This window comes from Cherax quadricarinatus, chromosome 29, assembly GCF_038502225.1.
Source record: "Cherax quadricarinatus isolate ZL_2023a chromosome 29, ASM3850222v1, whole genome shotgun sequence".
Taxonomy (NCBI): domain Eukaryota; kingdom Metazoa; phylum Arthropoda; class Malacostraca; order Decapoda; family Parastacidae; genus Cherax; species Cherax quadricarinatus.
The window spans coordinates 20,845,653-20,866,281 of NC_091320.1; the positions used below are offsets into that span (position 1 = coordinate 20,845,653).

At 41.4% G+C, this 20,629-nt stretch overlaps 1 long non-coding RNA gene across 2 annotated transcripts in view; it reads left to right on the top strand.

Annotated features, from left to right (window-relative positions):
- Positions 1 to 20,629, top strand: part of LOC138853375 (uncharacterized) — a 49,464-nt gene that overhangs the window by 12,059 nt on the left and 16,776 nt on the right. Inside the window, exon 1 of one of the 2 annotated variants that reach the window (XR_011392564.1) lies at positions 7,198 to 7,242. The exons of the other annotated variant lie outside the window; for it this stretch is intronic. This is a non-coding gene — a long non-coding RNA (uncharacterized lncRNA). Of the gene's footprint in view, positions 1 to 7,197; positions 7,243 to 20,629 lie in introns of those variants that run through there. 2 annotated transcript variants of the gene reach the window in all.

The following is a 20,629-nucleotide window of genomic DNA, read 5'->3' on the forward strand; positions in this document are numbered from 1 at the left end:
AGTGACTGATTGAAGGAAGTGGGTATAGGGTACACAAGTTTAATCGATCGTGTGGTGGATGATAATTAGCCCAATAAATTGCTAGCACATGGGTGGCTAGGATTTATACAAGAGTAAAGTGCAAGAATTACTCTTATAAGGCGTCTACTTAAGTAGTATAATGGGTGATTATTAATTCCCTAACCATGGCTGGGTCTGAGGAAGTTAGTGCGACTGGCAAGTCCATGGATGCCAAAGCAAAGAAAGCGTCACTACAAGCTCGGAAGGGTCATGTTACTAAATCATACAAGAAGTGTATGGAGTTAATGAAACAAGAAACGGTAAACCCTGATGAATTAAAGCTACACCTAGATGCCTTAGGAAATAGACATGAGTCATATAGATTGTGGTTTAAAGACTATGAAAAAGAGCTGCTAGAGAACTGTGCAGATGATGCTGAAAGGGAGCGACTGCTAGATCAACATTATGAAGTGGAGGACAACATTGTGTCCTGCAAAACTAAGGCTTTGGAGAAGGTAAAGGGTGTAAACAATGTTGTTGGTCAACCTAGTAAGGAAAGTCAGAGGCATCTACCAAAACTCCCAGAATTATGTATGCCTGTGTTTAATCCGGGAGAACACTGGGAGGAGTTTTGGTCTATCTTCAAAGCAGTCGTACATGATAGGAGTGATCTTGCAAGTGTTACCAAATTATGCTATTTAAAGGGACAGGTAAGGGGAGATGCGCATGTTCTCATACAAGCATTCCCAAATGTAGATGACTCCTATAGTGAGGCAGTTGACTTGTTGGAGGTCACTTACGGTAACTTGGAGCAAAGTAGGCTGGACCTAGTAGCTAATTTGGCTAATTTGAAGACTCCAGATCACAACCGCAACAGTTTACAGCAATTTAGGATCAAACTAGAAAGCACTCTTAAGACCTTGAGTAATAAATATGATCTGGAGGGAGCAGAGTGGTTGTTGAGTGCCTTGATTCAGAATAAATTGAACCACAAGACCATAGAGTGGTTATCTAACAGATATCACAAGGGTTACTTCAGGTTGGAAGAAATAAGAGTGGGACTGCAAGAGCTAATTGTCCAACTGCAGACCAGCCAACCCATTACCTCTAGGAATACCACGTCTACAGACCCCAGTGCACCTGCCAAGTTCCACAAAGGGAAACCTTATCCTAATATCAATAATCCTAAGCCACCTACTACACGGGGTTACGTAGGCACGTATCAAGTGACAGGTGCCAGTTATAGTGGTTCTCCACCTCCAAGCAAGAGGAGGAAGTACCACAATAAGGGTAGCCCAGTTGATAAGAGGTCAGGCAAGGAAAGGAGAGATTGTATCTTCTGCAACGGTACTCATTTCTCTAAGAACTGTAATGCCTATAATTCATGGGATGTTAAAGTGGAAAGATTGGAAGAGCTTGCTAGATGTATCAGGTGTCTAGGAAATCATAATGTAAGGGATTGCCGTGCTAACTTGCACTATTGTTATCAGTGTAACAAGGGAAGACACCACATAGCTATGTGTAAGGGCAGATCTAATCGTAATGATGGTAACAATAGTACTGATAGTGATAATAACCCAGACACAACAGTAGCCCACGTAAAGATTGCAGCTAACGTCGGTAATGATGGCCTAGCTGAGGTAGCTTTGCCTGTGTTGGATGTGGTGATTAATGATAAACGGCGTAAATCCAAAACTGTAACAGCATTACTGGATCAGGGATCACAACGTACCTTCATAAAACGTAACTGCCTTAATGGGATGAAGGTACAAATGGGAGATCCTGCTATACTCAAGCTATCTGGCTTTCTCTCGAATAAGAAGGCCCAGTCATACGACACTGTTTATGTAACTGTCCGGCTGGGCAATGAGAGAAAACGTATTAATGCCGTAATTGTGGATAGGCTCCCAGAGAAAATATCTACAATAGGGCTTGGTAACGCTACTGAAAGGCTTTCGAGCAAGGTAGATTTGGCACCTTCCGGTATAAATAATGATTCGGTGGGGCCAATAGATATTTTGATAGGTAGTGACCATTATGCCACCTTTGTAAAGGGTATGACAAAGAAATGCGGAGTCACCCTTCTAAGGACCGCCGGAGGTCACGTGATGTATGGCAGGCTTCCTCGTACCGAAAATGAATGACTGGAGGAATCCATAAATACAGTTACGGTGTGTCTTACTCATGAAGTATCACCCCAGTATAAATATACTTCAATAGAGGATGAAGTTGAACCTGTGTATAAATTATGGGAATTGGACAGCATAGGGATCAATGTAAATGAAGAAAGTCCAGATGATTCCTTTACTCAAGAACAATACCAGAAGGATGTTAAATTTGAATCTGGACAATACTGGGTGAGACTTCCGTGGAAGCTGAACCATCCAGACCTACCAACTAATTACCGGATGGCGTATGGACAATTAAAGGCTCAGCTCCACGAATTGAGCAAGACACCAGAACTGTTGACTGCTTACGATGATATAATTAATGAGCAGTTAAATAATAAATTCATAGAGGAGGTACCTCCCGAGCAAACCCAGATTTATGGTCACTATTTGCCACACCACGGAGTGAAGAAAGATTCTAAGACCACTCCTCTGAGGATTGTGTTTAATTGTAGTGCCAGGAGTAATAAAAGTGTACCTAGTTTGAATGACTGTTTGATGACAGGTCCGTCGTTGACGGAAAAACTGGGAGACATACTATTAAACTTCAGGGTTAAGAATTATGCCTTTACGGCAGACATAAGTAAAGCTTTCCTGAGAGTGGGTCTGCAGGAGGCTGACCGGGATTGCACTAGGTTCTTATGGCCCGAGAATCCTAGTGACCCACTTAGTCCCCTGAAGACTTTTCGCTTCAGGAGTGTATTGTTTGGTGCTACCTCCAGTCCGTTCCTACTCCAGGCAACGATAAATGCACACCTTAAGCGTACGGGTGGTCCACTGAGTGGAGTAATGGGTAAACAATTTTATGTGGACAATTTCCTGGGGGTGACGTCTACTGAAGAGGAACTAATGAGCATATACGCAGGGGCTAATGAAATAATGCAAGGTGCAAATATGCCCCTGAGGGAATGGAACAGTAATTCGTCCAGCTTAAGAGCTCAAATAAATAAAGACAACCCTGGAGTTGAAGTGTCCAAATATAGTAATGTGCTGGGACTGACTTGGGACACAGAGGGAGACTTGTTATCGTTAAAGTCTAATGACTACAGCATGCCCAATAAATTAACCAAGAGAGTCTTGCTTGCAGAAGTTTCAAAATGCTTCGATCCACTAGGCTTAGTGTCCCCACTTACCATAAGAGGAAAATTGTTGATACAAGAAGCATGGAAGCTTAAGTGTGCTTGGGATGAAACCCTACCTGAGGAATTTGTTGAAAGGTGGGAAGAACTAATAGGGGAATATGTAAAATTACCAATGTTGAAGTTCCCCCGTAATGTGGCCAGTCAAGAGGGAGAAAATGTACTCCACATTTTTTGCGATGCTTCGAAATTAGCATATGGAGCAGTCGCTTACCTTCAATGTAATAGTGTCATTTCTCTTGTTATGTCTAAGGCTAAGGTGGCTCCAATCAAATCACGCACCTTACCTCAGTTGGAATTAACGGCCATTTATGTAGGTGTCAAATTAGCCAATTATATAAGAAATAAATTGCGAGAGATAAATATCAGCGACACCGTAATTTGGTCTGATAACGAGGTATCCTTACAATGGATTCGTAATGGTAACAGTAAGATTGTGTATGTACAAAACAGAGTCGCTGAAATCCATCAAATGCAGGAGAAACATAACAGTTTGGGTCAGCATATGTTAACCTTTAATCACATTCCTGGTGACGAGAACCCAGCTGACTTCTTGTCTCGAGGCTTGACTTATGGAAAATTTGTGAGTGCTTTATCGTGGTTTAAAGGGCCAAGTTGGCTGGTGGACAAAATTAACTGGCCGGTGCAAAAGGCACATATTGCTCCTGTCGAAATTACGGTGAGCACCGCTCCGGTCAGTAGTCCCTCCTTAGCCATTGATATGAACAGGTATTCTTCCTTACCTAAGCTGATTAGTGTGACCAGGTTAGTGTTTAAATTTATAAGTAAGATGAATATCTCACATAATTTTCCCCATCCCCTGAAATACTGGCTACAGAGGGTACAAGAAGAAACCTACAGGGATGAGATTAAATTCATGATGGACGGAAAATTTGTGAAAGGCTCAATAATAGAAAAGCTGGGGCTGTATTTAGAGGATGATGTAATTAGGTGCAGAGGCAGGTTACAGAATGCTGAATTGGGGGAATATGCTAAGCACCCTATCTTGCTGCCCAAAACTCATCACCTGACAACCTTGATTGTCTTTAATGCCCATAATAACGTGATGCACGGTGGGGTACAGGATACCTTAAACTGTATTCGGGAAACCTTCTGGATTCCACAAGGACGGCAAAGTGTAAAGGGGGTTATCAAGTCGTGTGTAATATGTCGCCGGGTGGATGCCAGAACCTACATGTACCCAGGTCCTCCACCATTGCCCAAGGAACGCGTGCAGTTGGTAAAACCATTTGATGTGACCGGAGTGGACTATAGTGGGCCAATCATTTTGACAGGTACTTCAGATGGTGTCCCCTTGAAGGTGTATGTATGTCTATTTACTTGTACAGCTACTAGGGCTGTTCATCTAGAAGTGGCTCAGGACTTGTCTGCAGAACAGTTCATACAGCTGTTCCGGAAATTTGCAGCTAGACGATCCTGTCCAAGATTGATGATCTCAGATAATGCCACCAATTTTGTAGCGGGTGCTCAACACTTGATGAAATTAAATAAGAGTGATGATGTACAGTCTTTGTTGACCCAGCGAGGGTGTGTCTGGAAATTTATTACTCCCAGAGCCCCCTGGCAGGGAGGACTGTACGAAAGAATGATAGGTACAGTGAAAAGATGTCTTCGTAAGGTGCTACACAGGAAGAGAATTGATTTGGAGGAGTTCCGGGCAGTGTTGGTGGAGGCAGAAAATCGAGTGAACAATCGCCCTCTGTCATACATGAGCGACACTCCTGACGCGGAGATACTGACTCCCTCTCACCTAATATGTGGACAAAGGTTAGAAGCTGCGCCTATCTATAGAGATAATCCCGAGGGAAGTGATGAGGATTATAATAACGTGACTGTGTTGAGTGACAAGTTCAAAATGTTAAATAAGGTAATTATTCATTGGTCTGATGTGTGGCGTAAAGAATATCTTCTTACACTACGTGAACACTTTTATGGTGCGCCAGAGGCAGTAAACCGACAGAACATTCAACCAGGTGACATTGTGTTAATTGATACTGAACAACATCGAACACTGTGGCCTCTGGGCAAGGTAGTTACATTATACCCAGATGCACAAGGTGTTGTCAGAAACGTCAAAGTGTTGTGTCGTGGTCAAGAAAGTTTGCGTACCATTAATAAATTAATTCCCTTGGAATTAAATGGTGTTCAATCCAGTGCAGATGGAAACCTAAGGGACAGTGACACGAGTGATATTGAAGACACTGACCGGGTAATGCAAGAAGAAACCGTAGTAAGACCCACTAGGAAAACAGCAGCGCAATCTAGAGAGGGCTGGAACCGTCTCCTGGAGGAAGACGCAATTTAAGTCGTCTAACAACGACTTCCGCCCGGCCGCAGTGTGGAAAATTTTTAATTTTCCGAAACTATAGCGCCTAATAGGTGTTTTATGTGCCGATAGGAGTCAAAATGTATTTGAAAATGGAGTAGAACCAAGAGTTCCCTTGGCGCATGCGCGGATGTGCGGGGGAGGGAGAGGCGGATTGTTTTGAATGGTGGTGAGGAAGCTGGGAAAACATGGAACCACGAAATTGACATTCACGGTGGCCTAAGGATTAATATAGGCCTCATTTCATAATAAGAAGTGTCGTAACTGTTCCTGGTGGAGAGTGAGGGAACGGGATTTACGGGACCACAGTAATAGAGTGGTAAAAGTGTGATAAGAGAAGGACCGGGTGACTGACGCGTCACAATGGACTGTGTCCTGGGGAAAATTACCCTTGGATTAATCATCACTCATCGGTCTCAGATCTTAATGGAGTGACCTCTAGTTTGTATAATAGTTATGAGACGTTAAATCGTCTTGTGAATTGTAATGTAATTAATGATAATAACGCTAAGTTAAGAGAATATGTGAAGTGAAATAAGTCGTTTGCTCCGAGTGAACACGCTAGACCTCGTTGTTAACGAGACGAGGAAAGGGAAACTCCTTGAGTCACGACGTCTAAAAGGCAGGACAAACCAGCGGATACCTCGTCCTGCCGGAATGAGAATCGTGTCGGTGTAGCAGGACATCGAAAATGAGATGGTGAATCAAGAAATGAGGAATATCAATCACCCACAGTTAAGTAACCCTTCTAGTTATAGCAACCTTAGACTGGCCAGTAGTGGTATGTTATAATTAGATAGGTTACGAGTGATCCAGCTACATCAAGTGACCACCAGAGAACATCTGGTAAGTGGTGGGATTATGTACAAATGTTTTTCCTTGATGGATGTATCCATGTGTATCCTACCCCCCTCCTTTCATTCAGCTAAACTAATATAATCTATACAGTCCACAATTAAATTGTAGCACCGTACTTGTGGGTGCTATCCAATCTATACTGGTCTCGGATAGATATGGATAAGATTGTGAGGCCGAAGGAATCACTTGCCGCGACCAGGGGTGGTTAAGTTTTCTCACATGTCTACACGGGGTGACTACGGTAAACATACAGTTAAGCACCCTAGGAAATTTTCCATAATAGTCTTTTTAGTATGATAATAAGATGTTATCTTCATTGTAGAATAATAAGAAAATATTATAACCTTTATATTATAATAATAAGGTAAAAGGACCCCAATGGAAATAAGTCACTCTGTCTGACTTTTTTGGGTTATCCTAGGTTCTCTACACATATGCTGCTATGTATGATAATTCTATGTAACTGTATTTGTGTATACCTGAATAAACTTACTTACTTACTTACTTAATTTGCCCACAATGTTCTGCATAACAAGCGGCTTTCTGTATAGTAGTATGTCATTGATATCAGCTAGGCCTGTATACCATGTACATGGACTTGTAGAAATAAAGATATTATACATTATATATTTTATGCGCATTGAGTTTTTACATAAGTTGAGGCAGCTACGGGGAATGCCAGAGTGTTTTGTGCATTGTGTTATGCCTGTGTGCTCTGCTGCAGAAGAGGGTTTATATTGGAGTTTAATGTTCTACATATATAGTAGGCACAGTAGTATGAGTGAATATTTTGTATATTAAGTAAGTTCAAGCTCTTGAAGAGTGGGGGGAGTGATAGTCTGCACAGCGACTTTTTGTTGGGTTATTAATCTCGCGCTGTATAGCCCTTGTGGCTTAGCGCTTCTTTTTGATTATAATAATAATGGGTTATTAATGGTTTCAAGTGATTTGATATAGAACCCCGGGCACAAATACCATAGGTGAGGTAAGGATAGATTAGAGAGTCGTAGAATGTAAATAGTGTTGTTTAAGGTACATAGTAACATATCTAGTAGTAGTATTGTCCAAGGTACACAGTACCGTATCTAGTAGTGTTGAGATACACAGTAACGTATCTAGTAGTGTTTGAGGTACACAGTACCATATCTAGTAGTGTTGTTTGAGGCACACAGTACCATATCTAGTAGTGTTGTTTGAGGCACACAGTACCATATCTAGTAGTGTTGTTTGAGGTACACAGTACCATATCTAGTAGTGTTGTTTGAGGTACACAGTACCATATCTAGTAGTGTTGTTTGAGGCACACAGTACCATATCTAGTAGTGTTGTTTGAGGCACACAGTACCATATCTAGTAGTGTTGTTTGAGGCACACAGTACCATATCTAGTAGTGTTGTTTGAGGCACACAGTACCATATCTAGTAGTGTTGTTTGAGGCACACAGTACCATATCTAGTAGTGTTGTTTGAGGCACACAGTACCATATCTAGTAGTGTTGTTTGAGGTACACAGTACCATATCTAGTAGTGTTGTTTGAGGTACACAGTACCATATCTAGTAGTGTTGTTTGAGGCACACAGTACCATATCTAGTAGTGTTGTTTGAGGCACACAGTACCATATCTAGTAGTGTTGTTTGAGGCACACAGTACCATATCTAGTAGTGTTGTTTGAGGCACACAGTACCATATCTAGTAGTGTTGTTTGAGGCACACAGTACCATATCTAGTAGTGTTGTTTGAGGCACACAGTACCATATCTAGTAGTGTTGTTTGAGGTACACAGTACCATATCTAGTAGTGTTGTTTGAGGTACACAGTACCATATCTAGTAGTGTTGTTTGAGGCACACAGTACCATATCTAGTAGTGTTGTTTGAGGCACACAGTACCATATCTAGTAGTGTTGTTTGAGGCACACAGTACCATATCTAGTAGTGTTGTTTGAGGCACACAGTACCATATCTAGTAGTGTTGTTTGAGGCACACAGTACCATATCTAGTAGTGTTGTTTGAGGCACACAGTACCATATCTAGTAGTGTTGTTTGAGGCACACAGTACCATATCTAGTAGTGTTTGAGGCACACAGTACCATATCTAGTAGTGTTGTTTGAGGTACACAGTACCATATCTAGTAGTGTTGTTTGAGGTACACAGTACCATATCTAGTAGTGTTGTTTGAGGCACACAGTAACGTATCTTGGAGAGGATGCTAACTGTTTTGGAGATCTTGGCTGGATGTGGGTATTAAATTTCAAGTTGCAGTCAAAGTGTAGACCTAAGAATTTACACTGGGTGTCTTAGGGTGAGCGAACCGTTTATCATTATGCTTAGTTGGATATTTGAATAATCTTATTATTATAATCATGTGGGAGCGCTAAACCCTTAGGATTATACAACGCATGTGGGGGGGGGAGGGATGGAAGGTATTCAGGCTCAATTCAGGGAACTGGAGCACAGATCCAATTTCCTAGATCAAGAGCCCCTCACCAGCGTCAAGGAACCTCCCTTGAGGGGTTGGATATTTGAAGGGGTGTTTCCAAACATCATGTAGTAGGTTTTGTCATTATTAAGAGAGTGTTTGTTGGTAGTCATCCACATAGATATTTTTAGCTCGTCACGGACAGTGTCACTGAGGGTAGTCGGATTTGAGCGAGAGATGACTAAGTTGTCATCTGTGAACAGAACACCTCCCTCAAGGGAGGTTCCTTGATGCTGGTGAGGGCTCCTGATTTAGGGAATTGGATCTGTTTACCTGGAGTTTACCTGGAGAGAGTTCCGGGGTTCAACGCCCCCACGGCCCGGTCTGTGACCAGGCCTCCTGGTGGATCAGAGCCTGATCAACCAGGCTGTTGCTGCTGGCTGCACGCAAACCAACGTACGAGCCACAGCCCGGCTGGTCAGGAACCGACTTTAGGTGCTTGTCCAGTGCCAGCTTGAAGACTGCCAGGAGTCTGTTGGTAAACCCCCTTATGTATGCTGGGAGGCAGTTGAGCAGTCTCGGGCCCCTGACACTTATTGTATGGTCTCTTAACGTGCTAGTGACACCCCTGCTTTTCATTGGGGGGATGTTGCATCGTCTGCCAAGTCTTTTACTTTCGTAGTGAGTGATATTCGTGTGCAAGTTCGGTACTAGTCCCTCTAGGATTTTCCAGGTGTATATAATCATGTATCTCTCCCGCCTGCGTTCCAGGGAATACAGTTTTAGGAACCTCAAGCGCTCCCAGTAATTGAGGTGTTTTATCTCTGTTATGCGCGCCGTGAAGGTTCTCTGTACATTTTCTAGGTCAGCAATTTCACCTGCCTTGAAAGGTGCTGTTAGTGTGCAGCAATATTCCAGCCTAGATAGAACAAGTGACCTGAAGAGTGTCATCATGGGCTTGGCCTCCCTAGTTTTGAAGGTTCTCATTATCCATCCTGTCATTTTTCTAGCAGATGCGATTGATACAATGTTATGGTCCTTGAAGGTGAGATCCTCTGACATGATCACTCCCAGGTCTTTGACGTTGGTGTTTCGCTCTATTTTGTGGCCAGAATTTGTTTTGTACTCTGATGAAGATTTAATTTCCTCGTGTTTACCATATCTGAGTAATTGAAATTTCTCATCGTTGAACTTCATATTGTTTTCTGCAGCCCACTGAAAGATTCGGTTGATGTCCGCCTGGAGCCTTGCAATGTCTGCAATGGAAGACACTGTCATGCAGATTCGGGTGTCATCTGCAAAGGAAGACACGGTGCTGTGGCTGACATCCTTGTCTATGTCGGATATGAGGATGAGGAACAAGATGGGAGCGAGTACTGTGCCTTGTGGAACAGAGCTTTTCACCGTAGCTGCCTCGGACTTTACTCTGTTGACGACTACTCTCTGTGTTCTGTTAGTGAGGAAATTATAGATCCATCGACCGACTTTTCCTGTTATTCCTTTAGCACGCATTTTGTGCACTATTACGCCAAGGTCACACTTGTCGAAGGCTTTTGCAAAGTCTGTATATATTACATCTGCATTCTTTTTATCTTCTAGTGCATGTAGGACCTTGTCATAGTGATCCAATAGTTGAGACAGACAGGAGCGACCTGTTCTAAACCCATGTTGCCCTGGGTTGTGTAACTGATGGGTTTCTAGATGGGTGGTGATCTTGCTTCTTAGGACCCTTTCAAAGATTTTTATGATATGGGATGTTAGTGCTATCGGTCTGTAGTTCTTTGCTGTTGCTTTACTGCCCCCTTTGTGGAGTGGGGCTATGTCTGTTGTTTTTAGAAACTGTGGGATGACCCCGTGTCCATGCTCCCTCTCCATAGGATGGAAAAGGCTCGTGATAGGGGCTTCTTGCCCTCGTATTGTAGATAGTCTTAATGACCTTGGTGTAGTAGATAGTCTTTTTAGTATGATAATAAGATGTTATCTTCATTGTAGAATAATAAGAAAATATTATAACCTTTATATTATAATAATAAGGTAAAAGGACCCCAATGGAAATAAGTCACTCTGTCTGACTTTTTTGGGTTATCCTAGGTTCTCTACACACATGCTGCTATGTATGATAATTCTATGTAACTGTATTTGTGTATACCTGAATAAACTTACTTACTTACTTACTTGATGAACACGGAGTTCCATGAGTCTGGCCCTAGGGCAGAGTGCATGGGCATATCATTTATCGCCTGTTCGAAGTCATTTGCTCCAGTTCCCTGAATGCCTTTCATGCCCCCCACCCCCAGGCATTGTAAAATCCCTATGGGTTTAGTGCCCCCCCCATAATTTGTGAATAGAACAGGTTCAAAGAGATCAGATTTATTTGATGAGATCATTGACATATGGGAGGAAGAAAAAACAACCAAAGACACTGCCTTGAGGCACTCCTACATCAACAGGCTGAATTGACAAGGTTATGCCGTTGGTGGAGACATACTAGTGACAATTGCTAAGTAAAGGTATGACCACTGACCCCATAATGTTATAGTTAAATGTGCAGGATGTTGTGTTTTACTTTATTGAAAGCTTTCTGCAGATCTGTGAAGATGGTACTTCATAATATTTTTTAAAGGGGTGGAGGAGTAAACCAGTGGAAGGCCTCAGTCAGATGACCAAAACCTTTAACTACGGGTCATCATATGACTAAGAACCGGTTCAGGAAACACTTAACAAACCTTACCTAACCTAACCTATGAAGCAGCCCAGAGGATCTTTATTATTTTCAAGAGCTGCATAAGTAGTTCAAGCATTTCTACAATTGCATCATTTGTACTTTTCTTTTTTTTGGGGCCTAAAACCAAACTGGAAGGGGTTGAGTATATTGCTTACAGATTATTTTTTCAAAGATTTTAGATAGAAATGGCAAGTTGGATTTTTTTTTTTATTTTATTTTTTTATTATCACACCGGCCGATTCCCACCAAGGCAGGGTGGCCCGAAAAAGAAAAACTTTCACCATCATTCACTCCATCACTGTCTTGCCAGAAGGGTGCTTTACACTACAGTTTTTAAACTGCAACATTAACACCCCTCCTTCAGAGTGCAGGCACTGTACTTCCCATCTCCAGGACTCAAGTCCGGCCTGCCGGTTTCCCTGAATCCCTTCATAAATGTTACTTTGCTCACACTCCAACAGCACGTCAAGTATTAAAAACCATTTGTCTCCATTCACTCCTATCAAACACGCTCACGCATGCCTGCTGGAAGTCCAAGCCCCTCGCACACAAAACCTCCTTTACCCCGTCCCTCCAACCCTTCCTAGGCCGACCCCTACCCCGCCTTCCTTCCACTACAGACTGATACACTCTTGAAGTCATTCTGTTTCGCTCCATTCTCTCTACATGTCCGAACCACCTCAACAACCCTTCCTCAGCCCTCTGGACAACAGTTTTGGTAATCCCGCACCTCCTCCTAACTTCCAAACTACGAATTCTCTGCATTATATTCACACCACACATTGCCCTCAGACATGACGTCTCCACTGCCTCCAGCCTTCTCCTCGCTGCAACATTCATCACCCACGCTTCACACCCATATAAGAGCGTTGGTAAAACTATACTCTCATACATTCCCCTCTTTGCCTCCAAGGACAAAGTTCTTTGTCTCCACAGACTCCTAAGTGCACCACTCACTCTTTTTCCCTCATCAATTCTATGATTCACCTCATCTTTCATAGACCCATCCGCTGACACGTCCACTCCCAAATATCTGAATACGTTCACCTCCTCCATACTCTCTCCCTCCAATCTGATATTCAATCTTTCATCACCTAATCTTTTTGTTATCCTCATAACCTTACTCTTTCCTGTATTCACCTTTAATTTTCTTCTTTTGCACACCCTACCAAATTCATCAACCAATCTCTGCAACTTCTCTTCAGAATCTCCCAAGAGCACAGTGTCATCAGCAAAGAGCAGCTGTGACAACTCCCACTTTGTGTGTGATTCTTTATCTTTTAACTCCACGCCTCTTGCCAAGACCCTCGCATTTACTTCTCTTACAACCCCATCTATAAATATATTAAACAACCACGGTGACATCACACATCCTTGTCTAAGGCCTACTTTTACTGGGAAAAAATTTCCCTCTTTCCTACATACTCTAACTTGAGCCTCACTATCCTCGTAAAAACTCTTCACTGCTTTCAGTAACCTACCTCCTACACCATACACTTGCAACATCTGCCACATTGCCCCCCTATCCACCCTGTCATACGCCTTTTCCAAATCCATAAATGCCACAAAGACCTCTTTAGCCTTATCTAAATACTGTTCACTTATATGTTTCACTGTAAACACCTGGTCCACACACCCCCTACCTTTCCTAAAGCCTCCTTGTTCATCTGCTATCCTATTCTCCGTCTTACTCTTAATTCTTTCAATTATAACTCTACCATACACTTTACCAGGTACACTCAACAGACTTATCCCCCTATAATTTTTGCACTCTCTTTTATCCCCTTTGCCTTTATACAAAGGAACTATGCATGCTCTCTGCCAATCCCTAGGTACCTTACCCTCTTCCATACATTTATTAAATAATTGCACCAACCACTCCAAAACTATATCCCCACCTGCTTTTAACATTTCTATCTTTATCCCATCAATCCCGGCTGCCTTACCCCCTTTCATTTTACCTACTGCCTCACGAACTTCCCCCACACTCACAACTGGCTCTTCCTCACTCCTACAAGATGTTATTCCTCCTTGCCCTATACACGAAATCACAGCTTCCCTATCTTCATCAACATTTAACAATTCCTCAAAATATTCCTTCCATCTTCCCAATACCTCTAACTCTCCATTTAATAACTCTCCTCTCCTATTTTTAACTGACAAATCCATTTGTTCTCTAGGCTTTCTTAACTTGTTAATCTCACTCCAAAACTTTTTCTTATTTTCAACAAAATTTGTTGATAACATCTCACCCACTCTCTCATTTGCTCTCTTTTTACATTGCTTCACCACTCTCTTAACTTCTCTCTTTTTCTCCATATACTCTTCCCTCCTTGCATCACTTCTACTTTGTAAAAACTTCTCATATGCTAACTTTTTCTCCCTTACTACTCTCTTTACATCATCATTCCACCAATCGCTCCTCTTCCCTCCTGCACCCACTTTCCTGTAACCACAAACTTCTGCTGAACACTCTAACACTACATTTTTAAACCTACCCCATACCTCTTCGACCCCATTGCCTATGCTCTCATTAGCCCATCTATCCTCCAATAGCTGTTTATATCTTACCCTAACTGCCTCCTCTTTTAGTTTATAAACCTTCACCTCTCTCTTCCCTGATGCTTCTATTCTCCTTGTATCCCATCTACCTTTTACTCTCAGTGTAGCTACAACTAGAAAGTGATCTGATATATCTGTGGCCCCTCTATAAACATGTACATCCTGAAGTCTACTCAACAGTCTTTTATCTACCAATACATAATCCAACAAACTACTGTCATTTCGCCCTACATCATATCGTGTATACTTATTTATCCTCTTTTTCTTAAAATATGTATTACCTATAACTAAACCCCTTTCTATACAAAGTTCAATCAAAGGGCTCCCATTATCATTTACACCTGGCACCCCAAACTTACCTACCACACCCTCTCTAAAAGTTTCTCCTACTTTAGCATTCAAGTCCCCTACCACAATTACTCTCTCACTTGGTTCAAAGGCTCCTATACATTCACTTAACATCTCCCAAAATCTCTCTCTCTCCTCTGCATTCCTCTCTTCTCCAGGTGCATACACGCTTATTATGACCCACTTCTCGCATCCAACCTTTACTTTAATCCACATAATTCTTGAATTTACACATTCATATTCTCTTTTCTCCTTCCATAACTGATCATTTAACATTACTGCTACCCCTTCCTTTGCTCTAACTCTCTCAGATACTCCAGATTTAATCCCATTTATTTCCCCCCACTGAAACTCTCCTACCCCCTTCAGCTTTGTTTCGCTTAGGGCCAGGACATCCAACTTCTTTTCATTCATAACATCAGCAATCATCTGTTTCTTGTCATCCGCACTACATCCACGCACATTTAAGCAACCCAGTTTTATAAAGTTTTTCTTCTTCTCTTTTTTAGTAATTGTATACAGGAGAAGGGGTTACTAGCCCATTGCTCCCGGCATTTTAGTCGCCTCATACGACACGCATGGCTTACGGAGGAAAGATTCTTTTCCACTTCCCCATGGACAATAGAAGAAATAAAAAAGAACAAGAGCTATTTAGAAAAAGGAGAAAAACCTAGATGTATGTATATATATATATGCATGTGCGTGTCTGTGAAGTGTGACCAAAGTGTAAGTAGGAGTAGCAAGATATCCCTGTTATCTTAGCGTGTTTATGAGACAGAAAAAGAAACCAGCAATCCTACCATCATGCAAAACAGTTACAGGTTTTTGTTTCACAGTCATCTGGCAGGACGGTAGTACTTCCCTGGGTGGTTGCTGTCTACCAACCTACTACTATAAGTTGGATATTGGCCTATTTATTTACTTCAGTTGGATCTTCCTCCTCTGAGGATTGGGGTAACCCTTGTTACTTTCAGCAGTGTTGGGAATGTTGGAGATTCTAATGGTTTGTTGAATATGTTGCAATAATGGGGCGAGAGTACAAGAGCTGCTGTTTTTTTTACATTAGTGGTGGCAAATTAGTTAGGCTTCCTGCCTTGTTTTTCAGTGACTTTATTGTAAGTGTGACCTTGGCAAGATTATTTGGAGCCAGATATAGTGAATCTGGGAATTTTCCAGTAAGGTAATCACTTGCTTGAGTATTTCAAGTTGGGATTTTGCTAGCTAGTTTTGATAGTCAAGTAGAGAAGAAATCTTTTAATATGTTGGCTGTGTCTGCAGGCTGGATGTAAGGTTCACCTGGTTTGGTTAAGTTTATTGACCTACAATTTTTTCGCTTACAGTTTTAATATGTATACAAATTTGGTTGGCCTTTTTTGGGTATAAAGAACATAGTCCTATTTTATCTGTATGCTTTTCAGTTCAGTTTACATGTATTTGTGATTACATGCCATTTTCAGGAACGTAACTACCATGTAATCAGATGGTCAGTTGTATTTTTTCATATCGGATTGTAGGGAATTTTAAATAGGATTTATCTGAGAAAATATTAAAAATTCATGTTTTTTTTTTTGTTTTTTTTTCTAATTTTCACTAGTTGAGCGAACTCTTTAATATCCTGTTTTCATACAGTTGTATTTCAGCTATATTTTCATTTCTTCCTCCAAACTTTTTGTGTATAATTCAAGAATGCCTCATATAATTGGCTTCAATTTTTTGTCAGTATACCACAATTAAGGCAAAGTATATGCAGCTATTTGCATGACAGGAAATCTTGAATCTAGCGACTTTGTTGATATGATCCGAGATTTTTTTTAAAAAAAGTTTGTTACAGAACCAACTAGATGAAATAACCTGTTTAACTTAGTTCTCGCTAGCAGGGACTCACAAGTTAATAATCTTGAGATTAATTACTCAATTACTCAGATATGGTAAACACGAGGAAATTAAATCTTCATCAGAGTACAAAACAAATTCTGGCCACAAAATAGAGCGAAACACCAACGTCAAAGACCTGGGAGTGATCATGTCGGAGGATCTCACCTTCAAGGACCATAACATTGTATCAATCGCATCTGCTAGAAAAATGACAGGATGGATAATGAGAACCTTCAAAACTAGGGAGGCCAAGCCCATGATGACACTCTTCAGGTCACTTGTTCTATCTAGGCTGGAATATTGCTGCACACTAACAGCACCTTTCAAGGCAGGTGAAATTGCTGACCTAGAAAATGTAGAGAACCTTCACAGTGCGCATAACGGAGATAAAACACCTCAATTACTGGGAGCGCTTGAGGTTCCTGAACCTGTATTCCCTGGAACGCAGGCGGGAGAGATACATGATTATATACACCTGGAAAATCCTAGAGGGACTAGTACCGAACTCGCCCACCTAACAGTTTGGGAGATTACTGTCTCTGATCCTTGAAAAGTTCTCGAAAAGAAGGCTACTGGTCGTCCTGCCTGAGATAAGACTGCAGCAATGGCAATGTCAGATGCATCCGTTTCCACTTCGAATGGTAGGGACTCATCAATGGCTTGAACTACTGAGTTTTCAATGCCCTGTTTGAGAGTATGGAAAGCGGCTTCTGCTTCCTTTGTCACAGGAAATGTGGTAGCACTCAATGGGCGGACTTTACTTGAATAGTTTTAGATCCATTGTGAGTAATAAGCAAAGAGACCAAGAGTTCTTCGGAGTGACTTTTTGTCTTGAGGCATTGGAAGTTCCCGTAGAGGTCGTAGTCGTTCAGGGTCTGGGAATATTGAACCTCCTTCCACTACATAACCAAGGATGCTAAGCCTTTTAGTTGAGAAAGTGCACTTTTCCTCATTGTAACTGATATTTTTCTTCTTGGCGGCTTCCAAAAACTTATCAAGGTTTGCATCATGTTCCTCCTGGGTCTTGCCACAAATGGTAACATTATCTAAATACGCGTAAGTTCCCATGAGTTGCTCTTCCTGAATGAGTGTTACAAAAAACGCGATTCTAAAAGCTTAGAGATCTCCAGTGAATACTAGAAAGGACTGCCCTTCTAGTATCCAGCCTGTTACTGGGTTTTCGTAACAAGTAGTCAGTATCCTTGTCCAATTATCCATTAAAATTCAGTATTGTTTCATAGTGCTTTAGGATTACAACTGGTAGGCTACTAACTAGAGAAATTAAAAATTAATAAATTTATTAAGTCTATAAGTTGTCTAGAAGTATATTATCAAAGTAAATTAAATCACATCAATCAAAATAAAATCAATCTCTCGAGTTCAATATTATTGTGCTGTAAGCACATATCACATTCATAATTCTTAAGTACCGTCAGGTACATTAACATTTAATAAGATATTACAAATATGTACAAGTAAGTGTGTATGCGTGTAAGTGCTCTTAAGTAGTTAGCTATGTCTCAAGACTCGAATAAGACTTAAACAAGTGACTGACAAAGTCCTCAAATAAACTAACTTCTTGACCGACTGGCAACCCGAACAGTCTGCTTGAACAACAAAGAATGCTAAGCCCAATAGCAATACAATATCAAGCGACTGCAACACAGAATTAGGAACTGGGAAATAATATAACGACACTAAGTAGGGACCATCAGCAGATCCTCCACAAAAGTTACAAAACTCCCATAATACTGAATCTTTGTTCAGCATAGGTAAAACTCGACTGTGACAATGCACAGAAACCAGTACAAAATTAGGTCAGAAGCTATAGCTAAGGACCTGAGATGTTCAGAGTGTCTATGTGACACACAACCTCAGTACAACGTCGAAAATCACTAAGTCTATACAATGTTCTGTGAACAAAGTTCTACAGAACTAACAAGAATAATCAGACAGACAATCTGTCCAACCACCAAGCGAGTCTCCAGCAGACTGACTACTTCACGAGAGGTGAGGACAACCCCCCCTCGATCACGTGATAGCTACGTGGACAACTGCAGCTCAGAAGCCGGCAGTATAACGAGCGACAAGCGATAATTACAGTCGTTTGACAATCAAGCCTAACTGAGCACATTTTATATACATCCTAACAACATAAGCTAAATAACAATATAACAGTCAAATAATAATATAAAGTCATACATTTACGATTTAGCTATTATCGCAAATATAAGCAATATAAAATTAAATGAAAAGGTAATATACATTATATATACATAATAATCATTGTAACCCATTCAGGGGTTGCAACACCCCCCCCAACACGACAGAGGGTCGCACTAGGAGTTGCATGTTGTTTTTCACATTATTTCTGATTACTCATATCAATATTATTATCAATATAAAAATTAAACATTAATCAGAGTCTCTCTTGTGCCAAGCACCTCTACAATTTCACAGCGTCCGTCACTAGGATATGCCTCTAGGTACTAGGGCAGTACACAGTATCGTATATCTTCATACTCGTGGTTATGTACATCAGTGTAGAGACAGGATAGCGCTGACAAGGAGGGCACGTTGAGGCTCGATCATAGTAGAGGAGACTGCATTCCACTCTTAAGTAGTGGTTGTGGAATGCGAGGCAGTATGAACATCTGAGTATGAAACAGCTTAAGGTGTGTAGTGAGGGGGGGGGTCTGCGGCAGGACAGAGTTGCGTCACGCAGTACATCACCCGCACCACACTACACACTCAACACTCAGCTTGTCTCCTCCTCACACAACATTACTGTGAATATATAAATATAATAATTAGACATGACATGAGTATATATAGTTAATATGGGCTGGAGGGATAAAGTTACTTTACTGAATTTGACATAGCAAGTAACAAAAGGTATTTGGGCATAAAATTACGTTAATTTAATGTAACTGATAATTATTAAGGACGAGACAGAGCGTCAGCAATTACATTACAATGACCACTTATGTGTTTTATGCTAATAGAATAAGGTTGGATTCTGAGGGCCCACCTCATGATCCTAGCATTCTTACTTTTCATAGTATTTATATAAGTGAGTGGATTGTGGTCAGAAAAAACGTTAATTTTAAATGGGGAAGTGCCCAAATACACGTCAAAATGTTCCAAGGACACCACAAGAGCTAGAGCCTCTTTCTCAATAGTGGCATAATTTTTCTGGTGTCGTTTAAGCTTAGATGAATAGTAACATATAGGATGGAGAATATCAGTGGATGTTGACTGTTGGAGCAGCACAGCACCCACTGCATAGCCACTCGCATCTATATGTAAAAAGAAGGGAATATTGAAATTAGGACTCTTCAACACAGGAGCAGAGGATAGCAAGCGCTTCAACCTTTTGAACGAGTCTGAACAATCTCTAGTCCAGGTGAACTGAACTTTGCTACTAGTAAGCTCAGTGAGAGGAGCTGCAATCTGAGAAAAGTTTGGACAGAACCTGCGATAATATCCTGCCATACCCAGGAATCTCTGTACTCCTTTCCTATCCTGTGGCACTGGAAATTCAGAAATTGCACGAACCTTAGCCTCAATAGGAGCAACCTCACCTTGGCCAATACAAAAGCCTAGATAGGTAATCTTGGCTTGACCAAAACTACATTTGGCTAAGTTGACAGTGAAGTTGTAGTGCGCCAGTCTCTCAAACAATGCTCTGAGACGCGTCAAGTGCTGTTCCCACTCGTCACTGTACACCACTAAGTCGTCAAGGTAGGCTTCTACTCCTTCCAAGTTGTGGGTCAACTCGTTCATTATACGCTGGAATGAAGAAGCCGCGTTACATAGGCCGAAGGGGGTGACGAGGTAGTTAAACAATCCATCTTGAACAGTAAAAGCAGATATTTCTTGAGCACGTTCAGTAAGCGGGACTTGATAATAGCCTCGTAAGAGATCTAAACGGCTGACAAACTGGGCTCCTGACACACGATCAATAAGGTCGTCAATGCGAGGTAGAGGATAACCATCAGGCAAGGTGACAGAGTTCACTTTCCTGTAATCAGTGCACATCCTGAAACTACCGTCAGGTTTAGGCACTAAAATACAGGGAGATGCCCATGGACTTTTACTGCGCTCAATAAGTCCGTGAGATAACAGAAAATCAACCTCTTCTCTCAATGCTTTATGCTTTGTTGGACTCATCCTATATGGTGATT